This window comes from Rhagoletis pomonella, unplaced genomic scaffold (assembly GCF_013731165.1).
Source record: "Rhagoletis pomonella isolate Grant_MI unplaced genomic scaffold, Rhpom_1.0 Rhpom_scaffold_00001, whole genome shotgun sequence".
NCBI lineage: Eukaryota > Metazoa > Arthropoda > Insecta > Diptera > Tephritidae > Rhagoletis > Rhagoletis pomonella.
The window spans coordinates 34,155,828-34,178,366 of NW_023458555.1; the positions used below are offsets into that span (position 1 = coordinate 34,155,828).

Below are 22,539 nucleotides of genomic sequence, written 5' to 3' on the forward strand. Positions count from 1 at the left end.
AAATACATGACACACATTAGTCATGAAATATAAAATACATTTGTATTATTTTCAGTAAATATTTTAAAGCATGAAAACATATCACATAAAATACCTATTTAAAAACGCATTTACAAAATATTTTTAAAATGACGGCCACATTTTTGAAATATACACAAATATTTGGCATACGCATATTTCGAATGTTCCTTTCACCTACATATTTGTTAGCCATGAATATAGAAAATTTATGAAAACACACAGAAATGGCATGTAGTCATTAAATCTCCATGTCTACAGGTACAAATACTAAGTTGTAAATTATGTTGAAAACATTAAAAATATATCAAAATTGCTTGGCATACCAAAGTAGACAAATTCATTTGAAATGTGCTGAATGCGAATGGCAAATAAATATTCCACATAAATTTCAGTATGAGAGCATTGTGGTCAGTGAGTTAAGATTTCCTGGTTGTAAAAAGGTATTATGTTTTGTTGTAGTAAGTGTGTGAAACGTTAATTTTAATTTTTGCATACACATTAGGGAGGTCCTTAAAAAATCAAAATCATGGGGCATTCCTTTATTTTCTTCTTCGTGTTAAATAAAGACGTCCATGAAAATTTAGGTGCCGCTACCCGGGTTTGAAGAAATTTAAAAAATTTTTATATCGCAATAGTTGGACGAAATTTGGCTGTGACCAGGTATAGCTCAACGAGTTTATGAATTTACATGAACAAGTTTCAAAAAAAATTTAATTTATCAGATTTCGAGTTAAAGCTTTGTCGAATTTTTGCGATTCAAAACAAATAATTAAATTTTTTCAACCGCTGGTGGCGACTCCTATTTTTTTAAATCTTGGTATTTTTGTCATTTTAAATCCGAATATATCATAAAATTTATAGTTGGATAGTTGAGAGCGGACAAATGGAGTGAAAATTAAAAAAAAAATAATAGGAATAACTTTTTTAAAATTTCACCTATTAGGTATTGAGGCACGCTGATCACGAATTTTATTTGAAACTATTAAATACCCGACGACACTTCACTTAAAAGGGTTTTTGTGTTGTTTGATACTCAATTCAATTGAATAAAATTTTTCAAACAGGTGGCAAGCCTCCTCAAAAATATTTTCACCAGTAAACTTTCCTAAACCTCGTCAGTGTGATACCCGTATTGCCATATTCAATTTATTTCAATTAAATTAAATGAAAATTTTCAAACATGTGGCAACCTCCAGAAAAATATTTTCGGCTGTAAGCCGTCTTCAACGTCTTTGCGATATTTACTTTATCTTATGAATTTACTTAAATTGCAATTTTCAAACAGGTGGCAACTCTCTAATTATTTTATTTCTATATTTTAAGTTAGACCACTAGAAATATATCGGCGAAAACTGCATTCAATTCCATGCATTAGTTTTCGAGTTATGCGCCTACAAGCACACAGACAGACAAAAATTCTGAAAATTCATTTTTCTTTAATATCTATAATGTACACAGACATCGGCCTGTGCGCCGCCATGTAAATTATTACCCAAATAAAACAATATATGAATAAGCCATACACAAACTTTAATTTAGAGGATTAAATAAAAAGAATAGGTAACAAAATTTACACCACAACTATACATGCATACATATGTGTACAGCGCCGAAGAAACTCATCCCCAATTGGCCGTATGGTCGGTCATACGTTTAAGCCATTTAATCAGCTGCTACCACCGCCATTTTTGTGCATCCCCTTCTCTTTTGCTTAACATTCCACTAATGAGGTTATTGAACTCGCGCATTTCGAAGGCTGACAACAACTTTTTTTTCCGGTGTAGCTACCTATTTATTTGTTCAATCACAAGTGTATATTTGTTATGCAAGTAAAAATAAAAAAATAAGTATGTATAATTTGTATCTAAATTTTTGTATACTGCTAGAAAACGAAATAAATTGATACTGAACCAAAAGAGCTTAAACAGGGCGAACAACAAACATTTATATGTACATACATGATATTTTTTGTTAATAGAAAAATTAGACTAGAATTAATTTTAGCATTGCAAGTGGATAAAAATAATAACCGAAAAGATTAAAGAAATTCTAGCATGCATGAGCTATGGTATGACAGTCCTCCACTTGAAATAAGAAGGGAAAACAATTTTTACGGTATATGGAAAAAGTTAAAAAGATGCCAGCCAGTATTTGACAGACCATTTCTAGGGACAGCGCACTCAAATAAAATTCAGTTTTTATGACAGCATATTCGACAACGGACAGAGTCTGTTCGATTTTGCAAAAGCACGAAAAATAACTATAGTATAAGTAGTTCATAAGATGTGCCCAAAAATACAGAGGAATAAGATTAAAAATCCAGAAAATTCTCGAAAAATCTCGAAAAATTTCGAAAAAATCCGAAAAAATTAGGTTTGAAGAACAGCGTCCTCCATGTCAAGGAAGGCACCCAATGTGAACCCTTTGTGAGTCTATACATCTGGGCTAAATTTAGAATAGGGTTGCCATATTTTATATATATTTATATTAATAGTCGAGAACGGGTCGAGGAAAAAAAATTAATAAAATCACACATCAAAATTCTCTATGAAAATAAAAATTAAAAATTTTTTTTTCTTGAAAAATTTTTCACATACACATTTTTATTAAAAAAAATTGTTTTTAAAAATATGTCATCTCAAAAAAAATTTAAAAAAATCACAATGGTAGCTCTGAGTATTGCGCAATATCTAATTTTAGTATTATGTGAAGCACTCTACAATAAAGAAAAAAATTTTTTTAAATATTTATTTTCATAGAGAATTTTTATGTGTGTATTAAATCGATTTGTTTTTGTTTTTGTGCTGAAAAGTTTTAAAAAATGTATTAATCAAGCTCAAATTTCATATTTATTTATTATTTATGTTTATGCACCAACCCTAAAAATTTTAAACAAATCAAACACATGAAGTGTGAACCCCGTACGTTTTCGTATGGAACACCCCATATACAGTCAGTGCCAAATGTAAGTGCGCACCATGTTCTAATATAATATTAACACCTATTTTCAAGAAAAAATTTGTTCATTAATTATTTATGAAAATATAGATTATTCTATAACAACAACCATATAAATCAAAGCTTCGCCCTTTTTTTAAGTTCGCAAAAATTCAAGCAATTTTCATCAAAATTTAAAAATTTTGATTCCGAATTTCTAGAAAATTTTCGAGTATGCAGTTTTCTAAAAAATCAAAGGCAATTGTTAGCGACTTTAAGCTGGCACTTTGTTTTACTAAAACTGCTACAAAACTGCGTTCTCGAAAATTTTCTAGAAATTCTGAATAAAACTTTTGATATTTTGATGAAAATTGTTTGAATTTTTGTGAACTTTATATAAAGTGTGAAACTTTGATTTATATGGCGTATGTTATAAAATAATCTATATTTTCATAAATAATGAATGAAAATAAGTGTGAATATTGTATTAGAACAAGGTGTACTCTTACATTTGGCACTGACTGTACACGCATACATACATACATCAACATTTTATTTGAGCTAACCAAATCGCGAAGAAAAAAAAAATTGTTTTATTCTAACATTTAAATGCATGCTTACATACATACATACATATTAAGTGCTGTGAATACTTCAAGCAATCGCAAATGATTGGGGAAGTGTAACATTGTATGATGGCTGGCGGCTGCCCGCCATGATGGTAGACGCCATATTTAAAAAAAAAACACTCACTTTTGCATATTCATAATATTTATTTTGTTTTCTTATTTTCATTGTCGGCAGATCGGCACTTTTATGTATGCTATATACATTTGTACATATGGATATTATTTAATGAGTGTCACTGTACTCAAACAAAATAAACGACAAAAGTAAATACAAAATATAATAAAAATAAACTTTGGAACTGAGAATGGGAAATGTGGCGTGGCGAATAGAACTATGTATGAAAAAGTTGAGCAAACGTATGGCCTATGTACATACATATATGTGGTATGTATGTATGTACACTAGGTCATACCAGAAAAAAAGTTCGCCGTACACCTCGAAGTCTAAAGTATTTTTGCAAGAAAAAAATTATTGGCGAATGTATGTAGTTGTCACCGTGAAATTTAGAAAAGCCACCCCTATATCGGTTCGGTCAAAAAAAGAAAAAACTTGTTTTTCGGAATTTGCATTGCGAAATTAAGGGCTGTTTACAGCTCTCAAGAAAAACGACAAATTCAAAGAAAATTACACACAAGAAACGGAAAAGAAATTTTATTTTATCAAAATTTCTTTATTCAGTTTGCAGCTCTTAAGAAAAAAAAATCGGATATTTATTTTTACAAGAAAATTTACAGCAAGACCAAAGTACTGTTTCAGCAACAGAAATAATGAAAAATATTTCTTGTGATTTTTCTTGATGCCTGCAAACAACACTTTACTTTAGACAATGGCTTTTTTTCCTGTAAGGTGGTAAGGCCTAATGTGCATATGTACATGAGTACATGTGTACTTATACATATGTGTTTTTAAGTGTACATATATGTACATGTACATAAGTATGTTCTTAAGTACATATGTATGTTTTTTTATTAAATATTAACTGCCATAGTATCGAATATCAAATCCATTTCGCATACATACACTGACGACCAAAAGTAAGTGCATGGTGATTTTTGTTAAATATTTGCAAGGTTTTTCAAGTTGAATTTTTTTTTGTTAATTTTTATAAAAATACACAAGTGAAAGTTTCAAACTTTACACAGAATTTAGGAAAATTTTCTTCAAAATTTAATTTTTTTCTGACGGCTTTTGCGCTTTTTACCATATGAACGTGAAAATTTTGCCGATTTTTTGTTAAGCTCTGTCTAAAGTTTGAAAGTTTGGCTTATTAAATTTTTATTTTTTTTTTAACAAAAAAAATGTATTTTTGAAAACATTGCCAATATTTGACGCAAATCCCCATGCACCCACTTTTGATCGCCAGTATATGTACTTCCTGTTTACATAAATTTAATTCCTACACCAAAAAAAAAAATGTTTGTTGAATAGGGTACACACAAAAACTCAGGCACACCAAAAACACACGGCACTCCTCGATTGGTGAAGATACCTGAAATGAAGCAGAAAAGTGTTTCGAGATTCTTTCCGATACATGTGAGTACATGCATACATACTTATTACTACTATACTTACATACAAGTATGTGTTCTAGAAATCCAAGCTTTCGTAAAGAACATAGTGCATGGGAAGAGAACAACGAAATACCAGAAACTCAAATAAGTTAAAGAACATAGCGAATAATCTTGAAGCTTTTGCCAACGTCAACAAAGCAGCAAAGCGGCTGTGTTTTTTGGCGTTTATTTTTATTGCTTTTTTTTTTAAGAGACTATGTATGTATGTATGTACTTATGAAACAAAATTCAAAAGTGAGCAAGCGCGCGAATATTGTAAACAGAGCAAGAGAGAGCGCCGTATCTTGTAAGTTTGTAGGTGTGTATGTATTTAATTAATTTTTATTTTTCCTATACTTCCCACAAAGGCAAATCAAAATGTCAACAGAGCGCCAAAGTAGAGCTTTTGATGCCTCCATTAGGGGCTCCCTCGAAATGTTTAGGCACCTCACAGCTGTCTCATGTGTACTCTTTCTCTTTTTATCTCGCGTTCCTTTCTTCTCACCCTCGCATTATATCTTTCTTCGTTCATCTCTTCATCTCTCTCCCTCTCTCACTCTCTCTGCTGCGTTTTTACAACGCTTTTATTTTAATTTTTTATTAATGTCTCTTTTCGTTATTCTGCTTTCAGCCTACCAACTGTATTGTATGTATTTGTTGAAAACAGAAATCTATGATGAATTTAAAATTCAAAACAAAATATAAAAAATAAACAGTATTGACCTTGAGTGTAGGTAATAACTGTGCATAGTACAAGCTGAGAGGTAGCAAAAGAAATGAAATGTAACAAACGTGTATACATAGCTCAGAGGTCTGGCGGGCAGGCAGATAGGCTGCCTGACTGGTTGGCTGATTGGTGGGCGAACTGACGCTAGACTGTTCACTTGGTCGCCGATGAAGCGGCAGTCGTTGTAAAAACCAAAAAACAATGCTTGCTTTGGTAGGCCGACTAGGGGTCGTGTTAACAATCTAATTTGCACACTTGTTTACATACACACATATGTATGCATGCCTATATGAAATACAAATGTTAAAGCATGTGACTTTGATTCGAACAATACCATTTTTTTAAATTATGCGATAAGAGCACATAAATAAATATGGAGCGAAAAACCGAAAAAAAATATTAACTAAATTTTAGATACAAGACGCCCAATTTATGTAATTGTGCACTCTAGTGTAAAGTTAACACAAAGGTGTTTTTAAATCTTTCGTGCAAATTTATTTAATTTTGTTTTATTTTGTTTTAATTTATTAGACTAGCCAGTGTCTGTAGACGTTGCCCTGCCCAAAATTAATTACCTACTCAACAACATATGTAGTTTTATTTGGAATGTAGTAGTTGGTGCCACGCCTCTCTTTCCCAATAATTCCCATTTTTCTTTCTGAGCTTGAAATTGATTACATACAGTGGCGGGCAAACAAATAGGGAGGCAGAATTTTAAAACGTTTTGGCTATTTTTTATTATTTATTTAAGTTTATTGTTTTTTATGAAAGTACAGCTAATTTTCTAACAAAAACCTTGATTTGAAACTCTGTACAAAAATTTTAAAATTTCGACAAAGTTTTTTGAAAATCTCAAACATTTTAATCAGAATTTTTAGAAAAAATTTCGGTATGCTCTATTGTAGCTTAGCACAAGTTTGAGGTGGCCAGGACCTACCATTGATTTTTGGCAAGATTTTTTTTTTTTTTGCTGGAAGGTATGTTCGACAACTTTTTTTATATGAAAGAAAATTACCAATAACTTCCAGAAAAAAATGTTTAAAATCATCGATAAGCCCTAGTTACTTCACACTTCGACTTTTTTATAATAAAATTCAGCGGGCTACAAAATTGCACACTTAAAACCTTTGTAAATAAACAAGTAATTTTTAAGCAAAAAAAAAATTAGGAGTAACGTCAATTTTTTCATGATCCAATGGTCGGTACGTACTCAACCAAATTAGTATGGGTACCACCTTTACAACAAAAAAAGGATTACCGAAAATGGTTCATATGATGCAAAGTTATCCGACGAATTGATGGAATGCTCCTTTTTTGAAATTTTTGAAAATCTGATTAAAAAACATCAAATTTTCTACGAAAGTTTGTTGATTTTTTTTTTAGACATTGTACTATAAAGTTTGAAACTTGTATTTGTACGGTTTTCGTTGAATATACATTTTTATAAAATAAAAAATAATTAAAATTAATTAACAAAAAATTTAATTGTTCAAACTTGTCAATATGTGCACTTATAATTTTGACATGAGGTGTATTTTATTGTATTTCATTTACTTTTCCTATTTCGTTGTATTTAAATTTTTATCGATTTAGTTTAATTTTTCACCGACTTCCAAAAAAGGAGGAGGTTATCAGTTCGTCGGAATACTTTTTTTTTTTTTTACGTATGTTACCGCATAACTTTGGGCCACGTCAACCGATTGCATCTGAAAGGTAGTGTCTCAGAGGTGGTCCCATACTAATCTGGTTAAGATCCGATAAGTGGATCATGAGATATATATATATATATTTTTTTTATATGAGAGTGGAAGTCGGTTTTTTTTTTTGCTAAAAATTACTTGTTATTTTTTATTTTGTTCTTTATTCTTAATTTAGTTTTTTTTCTTTTCATACAAAACAGCATACTCAAAATCTTTATAAAAAATTCAATTACAGAAGTAGACATTTTTACGAAAGTTTTTTTGATTTTTTGTTAATATTCCGCAAAGTTTATTTTTTTTGATCTTTAATTTTTAATGTTTAGATTTTTTTTTCGAATACTTGCAGTCACGAGCTTAAAAAAATACAATGTAAAACATAAATTTTAAAGAAAAAATTTTGATTTTGTTGCAAGTAAATTAAAAAAAAAAAAAATATTTCTACCGTGCCGAAACCTGTTCATATGTACATATGTATAATAAGCCAATCTGATTGATGACCAGTTTCTTTTATATATTTTTTATATACTTGTAAATATTCATGAGAAAGCTTCACAGGAAATTCTATATAATACAACTTTTCCGAGTGCTGACTTTAAAGAGGTTCAAGGAGTAAATAAAACTTGAAAAGGTATATTAATCAGATTCAGCATAGAGTCAAAAGGGACGCTTCTCTGAACGAGATGCGTTTTCGATCGCAAAAGTTCTGCTTGCCTTGACTCAGCTATCGTTGTATAAAATGCAGGTAGAATTGAAGGTTTCAATGCAAATACATACATACCATGCTGATAATTTAGCATTTATGTAGGCAATGTACGTGAATGTTTTCCTTTTTTTTTCATTTTTAAAAGGAAGACATGGGAATTGCTTTAGAAATTCATAACATTTAGCACTTCTGAGCCAAAAAAGTTTTCCGCAGGTGGGCGTCATAGTGAGAAACCCTTCAGTGTCAACCAAATTTGAAAATTTTGGATTAAACGACCAGGGTGAACGAAATTTCCGCTTATCTAAGTAAATGAATGAATTTTACTGAAAATTGGATATCATTTGACATTTCTGCCCATAAGAGCTGTAGGCGCGGCAGTGTGTCGACTTTTTAACCTTTTTCTACATTTCTTCATTCCTCGGTGCAAATTTCCAGCAAATTTGTAGTATTTACCTTTTTGTAGTATGTATGTAATTTTGGTTGCAGCTTATATGGTGACGTCCCACTGTGCGGCGCGCCATTTGCCTTTTTTATAGCTAATGATCACACGTTGTCACGACTTTTTTCTTAACCCCTTCCACCGCACTAAATTACAGTGAAAGTGGGTGGGAGGTTATGTGAGCACCCACCCTAAGAAATTACGATCGGCAAGCAATCGCAATCGGTTGACAGAGTGTCGTTTTGGTTGTCGGTACTACTTACGTCATTAGTGTCGTTCTTAGACGTACATATGTATGTTTACAGACAGTATATGCACCTACATACATATATTTTTATTTAAGACAAAGGTTTTCGCAAGTCACTTCGCTATTTAGCACAAATGTTAAATAAATAGAAAATATAATCAAAATAAAAGCAAAAATATGCATACATACAAACATATGTATGTAAAGCTTAGTATCTATAAAGTGGACTTTTAGCAAAACAACATATGTTGTGATTTTAAAGGTTTTAATTTAAGTTGAAAAATAATAAAATTTAAAAAAATATATACATATATTTGTATACAAATTTAATTAAAATGGCATTTTGAACTACGGCACTTATTAGCTGATAATTTAGATATTGAACCGTAACTCACATATTGAATGTTTCAACAGAAAAACGTTGGTTTACGAGTTAAGTTGTTTTTTCAAGTGTTCAACTAAATGATTCACTTAGATGATGCTAGCACAATTTTGTAAAATTTGTATAAATAGTACTTAATTCATGAAAAAAATTACCACTTCATATCAGCAGAATGATGTCTCACATGATGCTTTTAATATGACTGCTATACATTAGTTACGTAAGTATAATACATATATATACTAAGTATATGAGCAAATCTCACGAGTTGTATTTTTTTACTGTAACTCCCTTTTATCGATAATTATTGATAACGTTCCAGATATTTGACCGTTTTCAAGTTAAATAATCGATTTATAGACATATTTATCGATTGGTTCGTATTTTTAACGATATACATATTTTTCTATTATCAAGAATTATATCGATATTTATTAATTGATAGATCGATATATTTATCGATTTTTAGTCATATGAATTGAACTATAGATATATTTGCAGACTTGTTTATATATTTAACGATTTAGCTATTTATTCAATTATCGATATATTTATCACTCGCATTACCACTGTAAGTAATTGTTAACTTCCTCCGTATCGATTTATATTTGTCATCGCTGTTTTAGTGACAATCGCCGTTTAAACTGACGAAGAATGCCACAACTAATAAAATCAGCAGCTATCAAAAGCTGTCTTGAAGAAGAAAATATATTCACGTTATCTCCAGACAAGCTTTGAAGCTCCGCAATCAGGATGTTGCTCAATATATAGCAAATATATAAATTATGATGCATCAAGAAGGAAGTGATGACAGAAACAACAACAAAAAGAGCAAAAAGTATACGAGCAATAATGGAAAAGAACAAAGAACACAAGAACGGATGAAGCAAAAAAAAAGTATAGTAAGTATGTATCAATGTATGTACATAAAATATATGTATGTATGTACATATTGACTTCACAAAGAAGAAGTTTGCAAAAAGTATATCAGAGCAAAATAAACACATAACATTTTTTAACAAAGCTTTGATATACATATATATTTATGACGAAAGTACAAATCGGCGGACGAATTAATTGATTTAGATTTTTATTCAATTTACCTAGACTTCAGATGATTGGCTTGGTATATATGTATGTATGTGTACAAGGAGTTGATATTCAGAAAAATTTATAAAAAATTCCATACATCAAGCATTCATTTTGCTCAATTATTCTTTTATTAAAAAAGTTCTATAATTTAGCTTAGAAATAAGGGTGACAAGAAAAAAATTGTACACAATGATTTTTGGAGAATGGGCTAAGATAGATGTACCTACTATCTTTCTGTCTAAAACAAAGACCATTTTTTTAACACAATAAAAAAATGTTTAAAATTCAAAATCGTTTAAAGACCGGAGCATTAAAAAAGATTCAACAAATTTGAAACTTCAAAAAATATTTTAAAACTTGGAAAAAGTATTGAAAAAACTATGTTGTGAAAAAATATGTTTAAAAAAAACTATGAGTTAAAAAAATCGGGAATTTAAGAAAATAGAAGTTTTGAAAAAATTATGTATTAGAAAATTAGAAATTTGAAAAAATTCGTAGTTTGAAAATATTAAAAGTTTTGAAAAAATTGGAAGTTTTAAAAAAAATTTAACTAAAAAAAATAGAAGTTTTGAGAAAATTAGAAGCTTTGAGACAATCAGAAGGTTTGAAAAAATTAAGTGTAAAAAATTTAAATTTTGAAAAAATAGAAGAATATTCAGAATGTTTATTAAATTTCTTTATAGAAAAATAACAAAAAAAAATTAACTTGAGAAACATTGTGAATTGAAAAAAATAAACACGCAAACACTTGAAAAAGTTTGCATAAATTAAAAACATTTCAAAACGTTAAACAAATTCTTACAAATTGAAAAATATTAAGAAATTTAAAAAAAAATCAGAAACTTAAAAAAATACAAACGGTTTCGAAAAAATAAGAATCATTTTGAAGAAAAAGAATCATGATAAAATTCTGATTATTTTGAACAAAATAATAAAAAATTTTGAAATAAGAAGAATGATTTTGAAAAACGAATAATTTTGAACTAGTAGGAATTTCAAAAAATAAAAGAATAATGAAACAAGAGAATAATTTTGAAAAAAAGAAGATAATTTAAAAAAAATATGTATGTATAATTAATTTTTTTTAATACATATCATTTTGAAAACCAAGAACCAATAAAAAAAAGAATAATTTAAAATAAATATGAATAATTTAAAATAGCAACAATTTCGAAAAATAGGAACAATTAAAAAAAATGAACCTTTTGGAATTATTTTGAAAAAATAAGATTATGTTATTAAAAAAAAAAAACAATTCTGAACGAAAATATTCAGAAAATTTTTAAAATGTAAGAATCATTTTCAAAAATAAGATACAATTCTGAAATTCCAAAACTAAATTGAAAATGGAAAAATTTCACAAAAACTAAAAAAATGTGAAAAACTTTTGAAAAAATTAGCAAATATCACGAAAAAGTCAGAACATACTATACTTTTTTAAATAAGTGGAATACCACCAGTTACAAACTTTCCAAAACTTATGCTTTTGATTTTTCGAGTTATGAAATTCCTCCAGCAAATGAACGATATGTATGTAGGTATATTCGCTTGCTGTCACGTGAACAGTGATTTAGCAATGATAAATTTAATATTGTTATCTTCTATTAATTATGTGTACATACAACAAATTTTAAATATAACTTATCTACTCATTAGCACACTTGCTTGTTACTTACTTAGTTAATATTGAGACTTTCTGAGTTTAATTTGCATCTTCCTTTCGCATAAAATACAAATATTGACACTGAAAAGTACATCAAACACAAACGAAAGCAAAGGAGAGTTGATTTTTGAAGTAAAGAGAGTAGATTTTTAGGCAAAAAATTTGTAGGTGGAAAAAGCAAAAAGTAAATAATATTTTATTTAAAAACTGAATTTTAGACATGCTGCTTTAAGGCTTGGTCCGTAACAAAGGCGAATTCATTTCTGAAATGTTTGCATATTATCTCATTGTTTGGTTTTAAGTATTGTAGGTATGTATATGTACATGTCTCGATAAGAATATTAAATTGATAATCAGTTTTGCACGACTTATTCGCGTATTCCATTGTTGAGACACAGTTGCAGTTGTTTTTTTTCTTTCATTGTGTAGAAATTTATTATTTCTGCAAAGCCAGCAGCGCTCGTTCGAATTGAGCAATAATGAATTTTTTGCTTAATCAAGCTAAATTGATTTTAATTATCGATTCTATTAGCACAGTATATAAGTATGTATGTATATTGGGATATAAATTTGTAGGTATATACATATGTATGTTTTGACATATCGATGACTGCTGATTGATTTTAACAATATTCACCATTGCCAGAACATATGGCTCTGCATCTCTTTACTTCCAGAATAAAATGTTGCAATAATGGTTTGATATAAATACATACATATGTATAATATATGTATTACTTATGTATTTGGTTCGTATACACGTATACTTAGTACATATCTGCATACATATGCCATGTACATATTCGTACGCTACATATGTATATAAATAATCACGTGAAAATTTTACACAGCACAAAAAAATCCGCAAATCGGTGGAAATCAATAAATTTAGCAATAAAAACGATTTCATGCTTAACATTAGAAATACATACTCACTTAATAGGTAGCACAATACTTGCGTTGAAAAATTTGTTTCGCCATAATTACCTGGAAAGAAGAAAACGTTCAAATTAGTGTTAAATGAAGAAAATGTATTTAAAGATGCAAAAAGTAAAATTTTAGGATAGAAGAAATTATTTGGTTCGAAAGAATGGGATGACCTAGAGAGAGATATGTATTGTTGCTTATTGTTAAAGCTTAGAGTGAAATTTTAGTAGAATTCGAAGTTCGAAAATGCAGCATGTATGTCATTACGAACAAAAAACAGCATTTCAAGCTGATATTATGGTTAGAAGAACCTTTCAAAGAAAGCTTTTTCAGCTTCAGACAGAAATTGTTAACGCTCGCTAATTTTCACTCGCAGTAAAAATTTTCAGATTTACAAATACCAGACGGTAGTACAAAAATGCCCATCCCTGTCAAATAGTCACAGAAAAATAAATCGATAACAATTTAGATAAACATAGCAAACGATATCAATAAATGTATGTATAGATGGAGTTGTTGCTTTTACATCAAAGTCCGTGGGTTTTTGGATAGCTTTGCGCTAAGCCGAGCTTTCGAAAAACTCTTTAAGTTTCGCCGAAAAAAGCTCTAGCTTTCACTGGATATTCATTGAATGCAGTGGGAATTTAAAGCTCCATTTATTAATAGTTTACAATATTAAGGCATTAATATACCCAACGATTCCCATATAAGGTGAATACACCAGCATTGCAAATCCCTGATATGTATACCAGTAGCGACCACAGAGAGCTTTAAAAAGCTTTGTCCTTGAGATCGTTAACGAAAATATAGTTCGCAGATAGAGCCAATTAAGCTTTATACATATTTAATATCGTCGCCAATGTAAAGCAACGACAATCGAACAGATTCTACCCCGTTGTAGGCCATATAAAATCTGAAGAAAACTTTAATTGATTTTATCTGCCGGCTAGTTTTTGCTAGTTAGTAGAACTATATATATCAGTCAGGACCAAAAAAAAACAATGCAGAAGCTTTCTAGAGCTTTGTTGTTGTAAAGCGCTACGAACAGAGTGAGCTTTTACCATACACAAGCCGATAGGCAACCTACATAATAGTTCCATAAGCTTTGAGAGCTCATTAATTTAAGATTGGATGCTTTAGTTGATTTGTTGAATGATTTGGCTTTGAATTTAATAGCTTTTGCTTAAACAGTGCAATAGCGTTATTTTTTATAACTAATATATAAGTAGCTAAGCTAGAATTTGAAGAACTCAAAGTTAATTATATAAGCGATAGAAACGATAGAAGCTTTTACATATATAAAAATATTTTTTATTAATGAAAGATAGTTTGTAGCAAAGCATTAAAATGAATTGTATTTTATTTAAATCTATTCACTCACTCAATAAATTACGATAACTTTATGTGAAGCTACTACATATGTATGTACTTTTGCTAACTTTACAGCTGAAGTAGTAACTTATTAGGGCAATTCACTCTAAAACCCAGGAATGAATTCTGCCAAGCATTTTAAACAAATATTCTAGTTCTACTTTCTACTTTCAAATAAATAAATAAATAAATAAATATAAGTACATACATACATATGTACATATCAAGTATGTTAATACATACATATGTACATACAATAAAAACTGCTAAAGTCGTATGGCCTTGATTTGTCTTGTTGAAATTTGAGTGACAAAATCTAATCTGTAATGCCTTCGCCTTCATTTCAAACAAACAACCGTGAAGCGTCGAAGTAGAACAGCTAAAAATATACTGGCACCGTCTTATCGATATGAGCAGAAACTAATTTTGTAAATTTTTGTTTGAAAAGCGACAGTAAACAATGCCAATACTTAAGCGAATATTTGTGTAGAACGAAGAATACAAAAATTACGATAGATAAAATTTTAGTTGATTAAATGTGAAAATTAATTTTAGAGCATTGAGTGAAAAAGAGTAAACGGCGAAATATTATGAAGATGTGGAAGCGCCATGCTGAGCTTAGAGAAACGGTGGAGGAAGTCGGCTAATTTTTGTAACAATCTTTAAATAAAGCGATTTTCTTTTTGGATAGGGTTGCCGTCAACAAAAAAAAGCAAATGGACAAAGTGCATACCTGCATAAGTTAACTAGAGTTATGCAATATAGGTATAAAAAAAAAATAAATAACTTTTAATCAGTAATATTTCAAGCAAGGTTGCCACCTATCTGAATAATATGAATAAGTTAGATGTATGAGCAGTCGAACATACTAACTTATTGGCACCAAACGAAATTTATTTTAGATTTCTTTAAATTTATTTTTCCCCCTTAATTTTTTTCTTTTTAATTGAAGTTTCTTTAAATTTCTAGATTTTATTGTCTTGAAAAGAAAAATATTTTTGAAATTTAATTTAACTTTTAGAAACTTATTTTATAATTTATTCAATTTGATTTATTTTCTTTTTTAATTTAATCTGCTTTTAATTTTTAGATTTTATTCTTTAAAAAAAGTATATTTTTATTTAGTACACTTTTATAAAAATTATTGCTAAGAGACAAACAGAATAATAAACATTTTTTAGAACACTATAATGTAAAAATACTTTTACTAGGGTTGCCACATACAATTTTCAAAATTAAAAAAAATATATACATAAATAAAAATTTTTAAATTTCGTTTACAATTATGAATAAGTTTGGCCTTTTGGCAGTTTTCTAAATTTCTGATCAGGTTAACAATTTGAAATATTTTTTTATACTCTTTAGTTCCCGCAATCTATTTTTAAAAATTTTCTGAAACAAAAGACATTTTAAGCTGCTTTAAGTTTTGGAGAGTTGCCAATTTTTGTGAGTATAGGGTATTATGGGGTTTCTTGATATTAACTGAAGTTTTCACCAGCAATTTAAGTAAAAGATGATTTAACCCTTCTGTCAGTTTTCATATTAAATTCCAAACAAAAAAAAAATAATGGCTTATCACTTAAATTGCCTTCGTGAAACTGGCTACATAAAATGCTATTAATATTTCACTCATAGGAGCAATTAAAAAATCGTAATAAACAAACGGGAGTATTTAATTGAAAAACGTGCAACAAATTGTTTAAATAATGCATTTAGTTGTCAACGCCTTTGTTGTCAGCGTTACAGCGCCACTTACCGCGTACTGAATTCGCTTATAGATATATAGATTATTTGTATTTTTTTTATTTTCGAAAGACTGTACTTTGGTTGAAGGTCGCAATCGTCGTTTGCCAAACGGCAATGGCCGATTAAACATACATACATATGTATTTTAAATGCAAATGTAAAACGATAGCAGAGGATAGAGAGCTGATAAAATTTGTAAAGACATATTGAGTTAAAAAGAATGAGTAAAGCAAAGGGGAAGGATTAAAGATAAGAAATAATATAATAACTCAGCTATTTTTTGAAAAAAAAAAATCTAAATGAAAAACACGAGAAAAATTACTACACACCGAGTTTCTGAGTACCAAGCTCGGTGTGAAGACCCCTATTATTTTGCGTTAAAATTCTGGAAATAAAATATATCCACATCAATAAATCTACACAGATGACCAAACTGGCTAGAAAACTTCAAAAATACCCGCTTTCATAAATTGACAAGCTGCTGCTGCATATCAATTCTCCTACGAATGCCACGCGTATGCAACACAGTACTATAATTGCATTTATATAATGCAATAAAAACAAAATATGATGCAATCTACAATGAAAATAGAATCAGCCAATGAGAATCGACGCATGATCAGCGCCCAGAGACGTCAGTCAGCAGCAATCGGCATACCGGATCAATGGGCACACTTGACTCGCTCAAGCAGTTGATTGTGTAAATTCTCAATCGAGTATGAATGGATTTTGTTAGTCGGTTTTCGCTTTGTTTTATTTTAATTTATTTTATTTTATTTTATTTTTTATTCTGTAAGAATAGCATACGCATGTACATAAGTATGTAAGTGTCATTGTGGTCAATTATCATAGCGGGTCATTGTTTACAGAGGAATACATTTATGTTTGTATGCGTATAAGTACATATGTATGTATGTCTGTATGTTCGTAGATCTGTGATAATCGCTTAGCTGTGAAGTCGCGATCACTCATCTAGAAATTGTCATTCATGTCATAATTTTTTCTTAAATTTTACATCACCATGTTTTATTAGTGTACTATTTAAGTAGTCTCGGTTTGGTGCTAATTCTGGGAAAATTCGTTTCGTGGCAACTCTGCCAAAGCCATTATGATAATATCTTTAAATAAATTCAATGAAACTTGACGTTAGTCATCTTCCTTTGAACGATCGCTTTCAAATTCTATAGTCGCTTGCCCTCTAAGCAGCCTTTGCTTCCAAAAAAAGAAATGGTACTTCCTTTGAGAAGACCTACAAAACTAATCTCAAAGTCATCTGCAATACATTCAAAACACACTTCTAAAGTATTCGCTGTTTAGACCGGCGAAAATCTGGTAAGTCTTTCCTTGAAACCCTCCTCTTTCATAACGGATCGAATGGACGTCGCCGTGTAACGGGGCTTGTAGCTCACTTCTTCTCTGTCTGAGAAGGAATTTCATAAGATGCCTGATAGTTCCAACTGTTCTTAGCCCTATAATTACCATCGACCCAAAGAGTCCCTTCAAAGAACCGCAGCTCGACATTTAATCAGCCAGTTCGTTGCTTTGAACCCGAGACAGTGTACGGTACCCACATGAGGTCAAACTTGTTCCATGTTCCAAGGGAATTCAGCCTCAACTTATGTGCATTTTTCTATACTTTTTTAAGTGGTACGAGCGATTTCAAAGGGCTCGGCTGTCACTACGAAGATTAATTTGGTGCCTGCTCATTCTTTATCCCATCTGCTACATTACTAAAAGTTATCCAATACTGTCCGAAATGGTCAACCTTCTCATTTATGTATGTTCAGTTCGAAGTTTCCGAAGAAGAAAGTTGAATGTGCACCGCCCTCAGGGCATCATCCCCCAACCTTTGCCGTGGTACACAAGCCTTCCATCTCCTTCGAGTGAGTAAAGCACTGGTGTGGCACACAAGAGATCCGGGGTTCGAATCCTAGCGCAGCGGAATTAGTTTATTTTTATTTAATTTAAATTTTATGTCTTCCTTTAATTTAATTTTCTTTAAATTTTTCGATTTTATTGCTTTAAACAGAAAAATATATATTATTTTAATTTCTCTCAATTTTTAGAAACTTAGTTTGTTTTTTTATTAAATATTTTTTTTTCAATTTGCTTTTATTTTAATTTTCAGATTTTTGCGTTTCTTTTTTATTTTTTTTTTTTTAATGTTTGAAAACTAACTTTTTTTATTCCTTTTCTCTTTATATATTTTTTTTACTTAAATTTTCTTGAATTTTTAAAATTGTATTGTTTTAAAACCCCAAATATGTTTTATTTAATTTTTGGGAACTTATTTAATTTTATATTTTCAATGGCATTTTTGTTCTTTTTTAATTTAATTATTTTCTAATTTTAAGATTTTACTTATTTTTTCTCAAATAATTTTTTTTCTTTTTAATATTTTTATTGAGCTTTGTACCACGATTGTTTATTAGGAAAAATTGAAAAAGCAACAAAGTCTAAGCGGTAGAAGTTATAGCACTATTTCGGAGATCACCACATCTCCTCATCAGACTTCTTTTTTCTAGACTTCAGCAGGAAACGAACCTGCGAATTCGATGTTCAAAGTCAGAAGCGTTAACCACTGAGCTATGTACATCCCGTAAACTCTTGTTGCTAATTCATTTTCCTTATTCAACCAACTACTATCAAGTGCAGCTGATTCGCCGCTATTTAAACTCGACAGCGTGGTTGTTGTTGTCAATTCTATACATCCATTTGCTTATTTTGCTTTTTTGTATAGTTTCAGGCAGGCTCTTCCTAAACTATGTATTTGTCAGCTTTGTACAAAGCTCAATAAAAATATTAAAAATAAAATGTTAACAAGCCACAATAACATTGACAAATACATAATTTTTTTTCTTTTTTTAATTGTTTTTTAATTACTAGTTTTTATTGTTTTAAAAAGAAAAAAATAATAATTTTTATTTAATAAAAAAAAATCTTACTGCTAAAATAAAAACAGAATAACGGTAAGACCTCCTCGTTATTAAGCAGGTCTTTCAATTAGCCCTTCGAAAGTGGAAAAGGAGCTTAGAAGATAGTTGTAAGAATTGTAGTAAGTTGAAAAGCATTAGCCAGTGTTGCCCCGTAGGGTTAAATTAAGTTGGCTGTTCTGGAAGATTTCTTTTGAAATCCACAGAAAATATTATCAATGCCAAGAAAAAACTGCGAAGTAGTTTGGTAAATCCGGAGGAATAACATAGGTCCTGTGGTTTTCCAATGCTTAGTTATATTTTTGCCTTAACTACACCCTGCCGTCTAAGTGACTTTTACATCGTGAAAGTTCGCTAAAGAATGACTCACTCACAATTCTAGCCTTTGTGACTTCTCATTCCAACATCTTAATCAAATTTTTTAACCAAACACGGAGTAGGCAGGCGGCCGTAAGCAATTAAACCGAAAAATAAAGTATTTGGTAAACTCATTAGCCAACAGAGTATTACTCATCGACCAAAAGGCCCTAAATGATTAAAAAAATAAAAAATAAATAAAAAATTAATGCAAAAAATACAAACATCTACACGGGAATTATCCATATAGCACCTAAAAATGTATACTTGTATAAGTATGAAGGTGAATTAGTTAGGAGTTTTCTAAAAGGCAGCCTAATAAAAGTATTTAATCTGGCGCAGCACAAACGAATACAAAAACGGAGTACAAAAGTAATTTTCGTAATAACCCCACAGAAACGACAGCGACTTACTTTTTCCCACTCAAGCAGTAAATCCCATAAAAAAGGTCACTTCCCCCAGCAAAGGCTTACATACATACATACATATGTATGTATGTATACAGTGACGAGCAAAACTGTAACATGGTTTAACACTTTTTGTTTCAGCCACCGCTATATTTCCAAGTTCTAACGACTTTCATCCTTTTGTTGTATATTCTTGTTGGTACATCCCTACTCCCTCTTTCATAATGATTTGAAGTCAATACAACAACAATAAAAAAACCAGCAGACCAAAATGTAAATTAAGGCAGATGTTACAGTTTTGCACTCACTCTCAGTTTTACATTTGACAGTTATCTTTTACTTAGTTGGAAGTCAGATTACTTTTTTCTATATTGTAATTTATTGAAGAAGTGATTACCAGTAAATTACAAAGGTAATCAGGAACCATAAATGTAAATAATAGATTTACTGCGGAAAGGCGGAACCGCACGAAAAGTGGCAAAAATTTTGGAATTTGCTACTTAAAAATGTTAAGACTTAGAAAAAATATAGCCTTAAGTGTTCCCAAGGACAGAGGAAGTCTGTTAAAAAATATTACGGTACGATATCTTGTGAACTTAGAAGCAAGTAGCGATGCAGCCACTATTATAGAAGCGCTTAAGGTATTAAACTTTAATGGAAATCAATAGACAGCGAGGCGAAGAATTGCCAAATTGAGCGCGAAGGCATCATAAAGAAGAAAAAAGCAAATTTGATCATAATACATGTGCGAGTGTGGCAGCGTTTCGCTGCATCGCACGAAACCCGGACCGTTGCCTATTGGGATATGTTAGGCCGTTCAGAATGCAATAAAAAACATATTTTTAAGTTTCAATTGAAGGTTATTTGGTCTGACAAGACTAAATTAATCGCTTTCAATCAGATCGCCGGGCATGGTATTGGATCAAAGACCCAAATTAAGCCTAAGCGCATCATGTACTGCAAACTGTGAATCACAGTGGTAGGATCTTAATTGTTTGGGGTTGTATTTCAAAAATTTGGTTGGTCCGTTAGTACGCATTATGCGTAAGGAACAGTATCTGTTCATATTTCAACAAAATTTGCAAGATGTAGTCGGAAAATGAGAGTTTCTGCTGAAAAATCACCCAAAACATACTGCATATGTTCGCAAAGACTGGATGCATAAGCAAAAATTTGCTATTTTGAAATAACCTCCACAATCCGCGGATATGAATCTCGGCGAAAATTTGCAAAATCAACTAAAAGCACAGCTTAATAAGTATCAAAGTCCGTAAAATCGAGTACATGAGCTGTGAAAGCAAACTAAGGATATACCTCCAGAATTTTTACAAAGATACAAATAAGGTATGCCAAATCACATCCAGGAACTGAAACAGGCAAAAGAGTACTGAACATTGTGTTAGTAGTTCTTTTTTTTCGTGAAAATTGTTAAAAAGCTCTTAAAAATATATGAGTGCAAAACTGTAACATCTGCCTTAATTTACATTTTTGTCTGCTGTTTTTTTTTATTGTTGTTGTATTGACTTCAAATCATTATGAGAGAGGGAGTAGGGACGTACCAACAAGAATATACAGCAAAAGTATGAAAGTCGTTAGAACTTGGAAATATAGCGGTGGCTGAAACAAAAAGTGTTAAACCATGTTACAGTTTTGCTCGTCACTGTATATGTATATAAAATTTCACAGCTGCCTTAGCATGCCAGCAGCAGTGGGGCGTGACTGATAGGTCTACGATGTGGCTACTAAGCAACAAAAAAAAAGAACAATCCAAAAAAGGGTAATAAAAAATTTATAATTTAAAGAAAAGAGATGCCTGTATATGTAACCAAATTACTGCCTGGCATGCCATGTGGCGGGTGGGGGGAAGGAAGTAAGCGAGCAATTATTGAAATTGAGTTAAAAAATATGTAAATAAATGTATGCAGAGAAATGAAATTATTTCTGTTGTGAAATATAGGCAATGTATACTTTCGTAAATTGCGGTAAGTGTACGAGCGGTAACCTTGAAATTGCACCCACTTTTTTTGTGAAAGCTTTCTGAAAAAAGCTATTTGGTTGTTAAGCTAGCTTGAAGCTTTACTGTTTTGCATTTATTTATTTATTATATTTATTTATTTTTAATAATTTGTTTAATTAAGACTGGTTAAAAAGTAAATGTAGAGCTTTTAGCACAAAGCATGCTTACTCTAGCTTTTGCATCATTGGGCATTTAAGAGTTATAAAAAAAACATGAAAGTTTGGATATATTTTAAGACTTCCGCCTAAACATTGCGCGGAAAATATCAAGATTTGCGTGAGCTCAACCGATTTTAAAATATCCCCCAAAATGTTATTATTTTGAATTCGTTGAAAAAAACTTAAAAAAAATGTTATATGTACAGGCCTTTTAAGCTTAAACTCTTCTATCATTTGAGGCTATTTTTTGACAAAATATTTTTTAAAACTAACTTTATTTATGACAAAACTAGATTTTTAGAGTTATTTTCAAATCGTTCCAAGCTCATGTAAATTTAAATATTTTTATGAAATATTTTGACGGAGGTCTCAAAATATATGAGATTTTATAATTCCGGTGGAAAAACGGCGCCGATTTTTTATTTTTTTTTTTGTATGGAGAATGATGCACCCTAATCTTACTGCCAGGAGCTAGAAATTAGCAAGTTAAACGGTAATTTGTTTTTTATCTTTACTACTCCTTTTTCTCACG

General features: G+C 30.4%; 1 protein-coding gene across 2 annotated transcripts in view; it reads right to left on the bottom strand.

Moving 5' to 3' along the window:
* LOC118743176 (protein CREBRF homolog) overlaps positions 1–22,539 on the bottom strand; it is a 66,877-nt gene that overhangs the window by 24,342 nt on the left and 19,996 nt on the right. Inside the window, exon 2 of one of the 2 annotated variants that reach the window (XM_036475718.1) lies at positions 13,028–13,078. The exons of the other annotated variant lie outside the window; for it this stretch is intronic. The gene's annotated coding sequence lies outside the window, so the exon portion shown is untranslated. The remainder of the gene's footprint in view (positions 1–13,027; positions 13,079–22,539) is intronic. 2 annotated transcript variants of the gene reach the window in all.